The following is an 8,786-nucleotide window of genomic DNA, read 5'->3' as shown; positions in this document are numbered from 1 at the left end:
GGGGGAGAAAAGGGCCGGCAGTAGGGCTCTAGACCCCAGGACAGGCAGGGGCAGAGAAGCCGGCAGTGGTGGCGGTCTCTGCACCTGCAAAGCCACTGCAGTTCATTGATTTAACCCCTTAAGGACCGGGGTTTTTTCCGTTTTTGCATTTTCGTTTTTTGCTCCTTGCCTTTAAAAAATCATAACTCTTTCAATTTAGCACCTAAAAATCCATATTATGGCTTATTTTTTGTGCCACCAATTCTACTTTGTAATGACATCAGTCATTTTGCCCAAACATCTACGGTGAAATGGAAAAAAAATCATTGTGCAACAAAATTGAAAAAAAAAATGCCGTTTTGTGACTTTTGGGGGCTTCCGTTTCTACATAGTATATTTTTCGGTAAAAATGACACCTTATCTTTATTCTGTAGGTCCATACGATTAAAATGATACCCTACTTATAGAGGTTTGATTATAGAGATTGACTTCTGGAAAAAATCATAACTACATGCAGGAAAATTAATACGTTTAAAATTGTCATCTTCTGACCCCTATAACTTTTTTTATTTTTCCGTGTATGGGGCGGTATGAGGGCTCATTTTTTTGCGCCGTGATCTGAAGTTTTTAACGGTACCATTTTTGCATTGATAGGACTTATTGATCGCTTTTTATTCATTTTTAAATTATATAAAAAGTGACAAAAAATGCACTATTTTGTACTTTGGAATTTTTTTGCGCGCACGCCATTGACCGAGCGGTTTAATTAATGATATATTTTTATAATTCAGACATTTCCGCACGCGGTGATACCATATATGTTTATTTTTATTTTTATTTACACTGTGTTTTTTTTTTGGAAAAGGGGGGCGATTCAAACTTTTAATAGGGGAGGAGTTCATTCACTTTTTTTTTCACTTTTTCACTTGACCTATAACACTGCACACACTGATCTTCATCATTGATCACTGGTTTCTCATAGGAAACCAGTGATCGACGATTCTGCCGCATGACTGCTCATGCCTGGATCTCAGGCACTGAGCAGTCATTTGGCGATCGGACAGCGAGGAGGCAGGTAGAGGCCCTCGCTGTCCTGTAAGCTGTTCGGAATGCCGCGATTACCCGCCGCTATCCCGAACAACCCGACTGAGCTAGCCGGCAACTTTCACTTTCGCTTTTAGCCGCGCGGCTCAGCTCTGAGCGCGCGGCTAAAGGGTTAATAGCGTGCGGCGCCGCGATCGGCACTGCGCGCTATTAGAGGCGGGTCCCGGCTTCACTATGACGCCGGGCCCGCCGTGATATGACGCGGGGTTACTGTGTAACCCCGCGTTATATCAGGAGAGCAGGACCAAGGACGTATCGGTGCATCCTTGGTCCTTAAGGGGTTAAAGCGCTCGCTTTAAATCATTGAACTGCAGCGGCTTATCGGCGTATAACACGCAGGTAGACTTTAGGCTAAAAAATTTTGCCTAAAAAGTGCGTGTTATACGCCGATAAATACGGTATCTCAAATACTGTCCATTTTTGACTGAAAACCATATGACCCATTTAAAAAAGGTTTGGCTATTGGTAATAAAATAAAATACAATACATAGACAAATACATAAGCAATAGCCTTCTACCACTCTAAATTTTGTAATCTTGTATAAAATATTAATTTTTTCCTCCCAAATTGTACATATTTCTACAAGCCATGGATATGTTGCCAGTAAATCCCTCTCTAATACTTTGAGAGTATCACTCTTCAAGCATAACCATTATTTATATTATTAAAAAACTGTACTGATCTAATTCTTGCGATGCCCAGATAAAGAATGAACCTGATGGCACAAATCCCCTAGTCCACAATAACCCTATGACTATATCAGGTACCTGAGTGTATCAGGTACTCAGCATCTAGGATTAGATGCCCTAAGGCTAGGTTTCTACTTGTTTTTTTCTGGTAGTTTTTGGAAAACTTTCACTGCAGTTTTTGAGCCAAAGCCAGATGTGTATTCAAAAGGAATGGGACATATAAAGGAAGTACTTATACTTCTCCTCCCTTATGGATCCACTTCTGACTTTCGCTCAAAACTGCAGTGGCAGATATCCAAAAACTGCCAGAAAAAAATCCAAGTGGAAACTTAGCCTAAACCTGTCTGTTGTTTGATCACCCGGATAACAACAGTTTGAGGTATGATTGCTATGGACAACAACAGAATGTCAGGGCTTACTAGTAAGGGTGTAATGCTGAGGTAGGGAAACAGGCCATAGTCAAACAGGCCACTGTTTGGTAAAAGAGGTCGGGCAACTACTGGGGAACTGTCTGCCTAATGGGAAGAAATTCTTGGTTAATGGGGTGGGTACTAACTGTCTTTTGGGGCAACTGATTGCTAATGGGGGACATACCTGTCTAATGGGGGATTACCTCCCTAATTGAGGAACTACTTGCGCATTGAGGCGAACCTTCTTGGGTAATGTAGAGACTACCTGCCTAATGGGAGTACTGCCTGCCTAACGGGGGGGGGGGGGGGGGGGGGGACACTTCTTACTGCTTTGGGGCCTTATTTACTGTAATGGGGAACCTCTCTTTCTAAGGAGGGATCTGCTTACCCACCAACTTTTACTGGGCAGGTTACCAAGGGGAGTATTATTACTGTTTGGGAGACCATAGATGGTGAGATTGTATTGAGTGTTTGAATAGTGCAGGGCCTTAGATGTTTTTTTCTGGTAGATTCAGCAGAGACAAGAAGTGGCTGGAAAAAAGTCATCATAATTTTTCCGTCACGATGTCCCGTCACTGTATAACGCCCGTAATGAATTACGGGCATATGCGGGTGCTAACGGGCAGTTAAAAACCCCATAGGCTGCAATGCAATTTAGTCACGGCCGTCAGGGGTTTTGTAACAGCCGGGTTTTGCAACTGTAGTGACGGAACATGTGACGGAAGTTTGTAAACGGAGAAATTCATAGTGTGAAAGGAGCCCAATATGTATTCCTGGTATTATTGTTCCTTGCATAGTGATATTGTATTGTTTTAGTAATATTGGTCAGTGATTTTTATTCAATAACAGTATGGTGGTACTATTCAGTCACTATTAAGTTAATAGAATAAGTATTTAGAGGTACATGGTATTATAATAAGTAGAAAAGTATATATAAATATGTATACATGTGTTTTTTTCGGTTACCCAATGCTGCATTTCTCAGAGTCTAAGGTTCTGATGCCTATAAATGCAGCATAGGGTTTTCCTTTGTAATGTATTTAACCATAATAATAGCCTATGAATATAAACAATCTAGCCTATGAATATAAACAATCATAAATTCCAGTGAGATTTATTTGTAAATTGAGGCGTATGGTCCATAGATTTGACTCACAAAATGAGGCTAACAGGTTTTAAAGAGCCCAGGTTAAAAATTTACCCTGTGGCCTATGAGATTCTAGTTACCCCCCTGATTTAAAGGCCGGCTGGACACTATTTTTGTAACACGTCTTAAAAGGCTTCTTAGGTGATTCACACAAAATGTTACATTTTTTTTTGCCAGTATGGTACATGCTTTGGGTAGAGATTTTAGCATGACAGGGTAATTTGAAAAAGATTATCTTTTCTTTGTTCCCCTCTTATAAAATAATAAATATTGGGGAGATTTATCAAAAGGGAGATTTATCAAAAAAGTGGAGGCCATAGCAACCATTCAGATGGCTTCTTGTATTTTGAAAAAGGCTTCGGAGAAATAAAATAAGCAATCTGGTTGTTATAAGTAACTGCTCCGCTTTTACTCTGCACAGGTTTTTTTTTTCAAATAAATCTCCATATTACATATTTATAGGCATTTTATAATGTATGACCTGGCCTTTTTAAAGTTTTTATCTTTGTCCATCATCACAACCTATGAACTCTCTCATTTTATACTGCACCTGCAAATTCATAGTTATGTAAGTTTTTAGCGCTTTGGGCTCAAAAATGTCAGCTTTAACTGTCAGTCGAAATGTTCTAAGCCTGGATGTTTTTTTTCCTAAATGAAATGGGATTTTAAAAAAAGCAAAAAAAAAATAAAAATTATTAGTATAAAACATTTAGCTTTCTGGAATCCTTCCAACCTAAAAAAGTTGAAACAGAATTGAAAGAGGAAATAAGAGCAAGTCTCTAAAATATGCATTTTACTGTACTTATCATGACTAACAGTAGATCTAGAACAATCTACCATATTAGGTACAATCTACCATGATATCATAAAAATAAGACTCAGTGTACAAATGAAGACCTACTCTAATATGAAATAAGACAACAGAATATAAGCCTGATGTGAGTTACTATCAACCCTGAGACATTACTGTAATAGAACACAGACTAGGAATGAAGACTTTTGTAACATCACCACATTAAATACTAACAATAAAGGCAACACCATTAGGCTGTGTTCCCATCTTCAGCTTTTTAATTACAATTATTGAATACAAAGCCAGGAACAGATCATAAATAGAGAACAAGTATAAATGAAAGACTAAGACGTCTCCTCTGTACAAATCCATTCCTGTCTTTGTATGCTATAATTGCAATAAAAAACCTAAATGTGTAAACAAATAATTATGGTACCATTTAATGGGTACTCCGCCACTAGAGATCTTATCTCCTATCCAAAGGATAGGGGATAAGATGTCTGATCGCGGGGGTCCCACCGCTGCGGCACCAGACACTTCATCCGTGCCGGATAACTGGCGATGTGGGGCGGAGGCTCGTGATGTCACAGTCACGCCCGCTCGTGATGTCACGGCCATGCTCCCTCAATGCAAGTCTATGGACTTGCATTGAGGGGGCTCGGTTGTGACGTCATGAGACTCTAGTGCTGCACCCGAAACCCTAAACAAACACCGGGTGCAGTAGGGAGATCGCGGGGGTCCCACCGCTATCCTTTGGATAGGGGATAAGACGTCTAGGGGTGGAGTACCTGCATATAAAAAAATACATCAGCTACTGTGCGATAATCTCAATAAAAAGCCTTGGAGAAAAGATAATAATATTGTGACATTACCGCTGTAAGCAAGCAGCTGGTAAAATTGTAGATGGGAGGTATGTATCAATAAAGCTTCTTTCCTCAGTGACATAAGACTAAAGTTTGGGTCCACATTTGGGGAATGACTGAAGTTTCTGGACATAAAGTCGCTCCCATACTCCAGTTCTGGTGTGTGTTAGGCTATGTTCACATACTGGAATGTCCGCACGGAGAATCTTATCTGTCGGCACTAGGACCGCATAGGAATGCTGCGTCTCATAGACGGTTATGCGTTCTATGCAGTCTCTGAAAAAAGAATGAACATGTTCATTCTTTGTGCGGACACGGAAATCAGAATTTCCATGCCGGAAACATCTGGCACGGAAATTCCGCCGTTTACACAGCACAGCAGAATCCCGTTGAATTCAATGGGACTCTGCTACAGCGGAATCTCCAAGCACGGAAATTCTGCCGTGTGAACTTAGCCTTAGGCTCCTGAACCTGATCTCACAGGTGTGTGAGCACTGCCAGACAGCAGCAGAGAGGAGTTGCTTTGGAGCAGATCAGTTTGTCTATGGTATGTTGAATACTTATACACTGGACCAAAAGAAAAGACTGACTTTAAGACTGAATGTGCCAAGTTTTGGGTAAGAAGCTTAGATGATTATGTTTATGTAAACAACCTGATGTTAAGGACATTGAAGTTTCTGTTATACCACATGCTGCAAGTGGAACACTATTGCTGTATGTGAATTTTTGCAACAAACCCAAGACTACTTAAAGGGGTACTCCGCCCCTTGACATCTTATCCCCGCAATCTCGGCTGCAGCACCCCAGACATCCGGTGCATGGAGCGAACCTCGCCCCGTGCCGGATGACTGCCGATGCAGGGGGGAGGCTCATGACGTCATGGCCATGCCCCCTCAATGCAAATCTATGGAAGTTTAATCCCTTAGTAAATTGTCTGTTTGTCTTTATTCCTGATGATGTGAAAATTGTTTATAAGGCATATTCTATTTGAATAATAGACTGTGCCATCATACATAAGGTGTCTTTGATTGTGGGGATGTTAAGGTTGTTTTTGTATTCATTTATTTATTTATTTGTACAGCAATGTTTTCTATTGGGGATGAAGAGCAGGATCCTTTAGGGTGCTTTTACACGCTCTTTGTTTTTGTGGGTTTTCCCGCTGCGTATTTGAAAGGGTGCGGGCTCTTCTCGGCTATCCACAGCAGATTTGCCAAGGAGGAATTTACGCTGCGGAAAATCTGTCATTAGCCCCTTTGAAGTCAGTAGGGACTGCGGTGGATTTTCAGCAGCGTAAATTCTGCCGCGAAAAATCTGCTGTGGACAGCCGAGAAAAGCCCGCCCCTTTCAAATACGCAGCGGAAAACCCGCAAAAACTAAGAGCGTGTGAACGCACCCTAAAGCAATCTTGCAAGCAAGCAAACAGACCCAAACAGGCAGGGAGATCGCGGGGGTCCCCAGCAGTGGGACCCCCGCGATCAAACATCTTATCCCCTATCTTTTGGATAGAGGATAAGATGTCTAGTACCCCCTTAACTGTGACACCTGCCTGTTTGGGTCTGTTTGCTTGCTTGCAAGATTGCTTAAAGGATCCTGTTCTTCATCCTTAATAGAAAACATTGCTGTACAAATAAATAAATAAATACAAAATCAACCTTAACATCACCACAATCAAAGACACCTTATGTATGACGGCACAGTCTATTATTCAAATAGAATATGCCTTATAGTAAATTTTCACATCATCAGGAATAAAGACAAACAGACAATTTACTAAGGGATTAAACTTCAGGGAATGGCATTATCTCCAGTTGCAGCAGTAAACAATATGACAGTGGAATATGCTATGTAACAGCAGCATATTAGAGCTATAGATCTGTACTTCTAGTAGCCAAAACTAGATAAAAAAAGAGAGGAATACCCCCCCCCCCCCACTCTCCTCTCTGTGGTGACACCCCGCAGTGCATAACTAGCAGCCTGTCTATCACCACCCTGAGGGGTGAGGTAAGTGCTTTCCTCATGATTTATAAGACCACTGTATTCTTTTAGTGCTCCTATTAGCCAAACTCCATAAAGTAATACCAACCTGTAGCTGTATTTTACTGTTGTTACATTAAATTTTATGCAACTGACAGATCTAAAAATGTAAAAACAATAACAGACATATGATTTGAGGCTTACATGTTTGTTTTCAATTTTTGACTGTTTACACTAAAAAAAGAAAAGAAAATCATAAACAAATCAACTATTACACAATTCAGCTATGGTAAATGTGTTGTGTGTTGAAAATTATACTGTGTTAGAATCTAAAGTGCCCTTCTCATCCAACACCCCTGACTGTAAATAGGGTTGCCACCTTTCCCTCAGAAAAATACCGGTCATGGGTGTGGCTATGCGGGGGTGGAGCTACAAAAGGGGAGGGGCCAGATTGCACAGGGGCTGAGGGATCAGGGGTTTAAGAAATGGCATGGGGGATGGGAGGGGGGTTTAAGAAATGGCATAGGGGATTGGAGGAATACAATATATATGTGGGGGGAATTTTCCTATATCGCACAAAAAAAATTACATTTAGAGAATACCTACCAAAACCCTATTTATGCCAGCGGCGGCGGTAGTGGTGGTGCGCGACAGCAACGCTGGCTCTCTCTGATGACGAGTGACGTCCCCCTGCGCAACGTCAGATAAACAGGCTAATCAGACAGTATCACACATGACAGATTTAGATGCACAGGCTCAGCAGACAGTATCACACATAACAGGATTAGATACACAGGCTCAGCAGACAGTATCACACATAACAGGATTAGATACACAGGCTCCGCAGACAGTATCACACATGACAGATTTAGATGCACAGGCTCAGCAGATAGTATCCCACATGACAGATTTGGATATACAGGCTCAGCTCACAGTATCACACATGACAGGATTAGATACACAGGCTCAGCAGACAGTATCGCACATGACAGGATTAGATACAGAGCGCAGCAGATAGTTTCACACATTAAAACATTAAATCAGTGTTTCCCAACCAGGGTGCCTCCAGCTATTGCAAAACTACAACTCCCAGCATGCCCGGACAGCCAAAGGCTGTCTGGGAATGCTGGGAGTAATAGTTTTGCAACAGCTGGAGGCACCCTGGTTGGGAAACACTGCATTAAATACACAATTTTGCAGAGAGGTCTCACCAGTCTCTTGTCTTCACTTTCTCCTTTCCCCGGGCGGCTCCAGGTTAAGGAATGTCCGAGGTTGAGGAGGGATGGGGTGGGCAATTATTTATCCCATGGGGCCACATGAGAAACTAAAAATATTGTGGAGGGCCGGGTAGTTGTCCCCCAGATCAGGCAGCATAGTTGTCCCCCAGATTAGGAGCATAGTTGTCCCCCAGATTAGGCAGCATAGATGTCCCCCAGATTAGGAGCATAGTTGTCCCCCAGATTAGGCAGCATAGATGTCCCCCAGATTAGGCAGCATAGTTGTCCCCCAGATTAGGCAGCATAGTTGTCCCCCAGATTAGGCAGTTTACCCCCCCCCCCTACACACACACACACACATATATATACACAGACACATAGAGACACATACACAGACACAGACACATATATACAAACACATATATACACAGACACTCACCCGCCCTGCGCTGCAGAGGAGACAGGATACACGGCCTCTCCCCTCCCTGCTCTGCCTATGGAGGGTTGTAAGACTGCACAGGGCAGAGAGAAGGCGGGGGAGGGGGAGAGAGGAGACAGGAGGTGCACGCCCCCTCCCCAGCATTGTACAGTCTCTTCCTGTCATCGCAC

The 8,786-nt window shown here is 42.2% G+C and overlaps 1 long non-coding RNA gene across 1 annotated transcript; it reads right to left on the bottom strand.

Annotated features, from left to right (window-relative positions):
- Positions 1-3,679: 3,679 nt before the first annotated feature.
- Positions 3,680-7,766, bottom strand: LOC130364378 (uncharacterized). Its single transcript, XR_008891887.1, has 3 exons — positions 7,567-7,766; positions 7,165-7,194; positions 3,680-3,978 (listed from the first exon to the last, which is right to left on the bottom strand). It is a non-coding gene; the product is annotated as an uncharacterized LOC130364378 (long non-coding RNA).
- Between the last annotated feature and the right edge of the window lie 1,020 nt (positions 7,767-8,786).

Source organism: Hyla sarda, chromosome 1 (genome assembly GCF_029499605.1).
Source record: "Hyla sarda isolate aHylSar1 chromosome 1, aHylSar1.hap1, whole genome shotgun sequence".
NCBI classification, from domain to species: Eukaryota; Metazoa; Chordata; class Amphibia; order Anura; family Hylidae; genus Hyla; species Hyla sarda.
The sequence above is the reverse complement of the archived record's forward strand: the minus strand, read 5'-3'. Positions and strand labels throughout refer to the sequence as shown.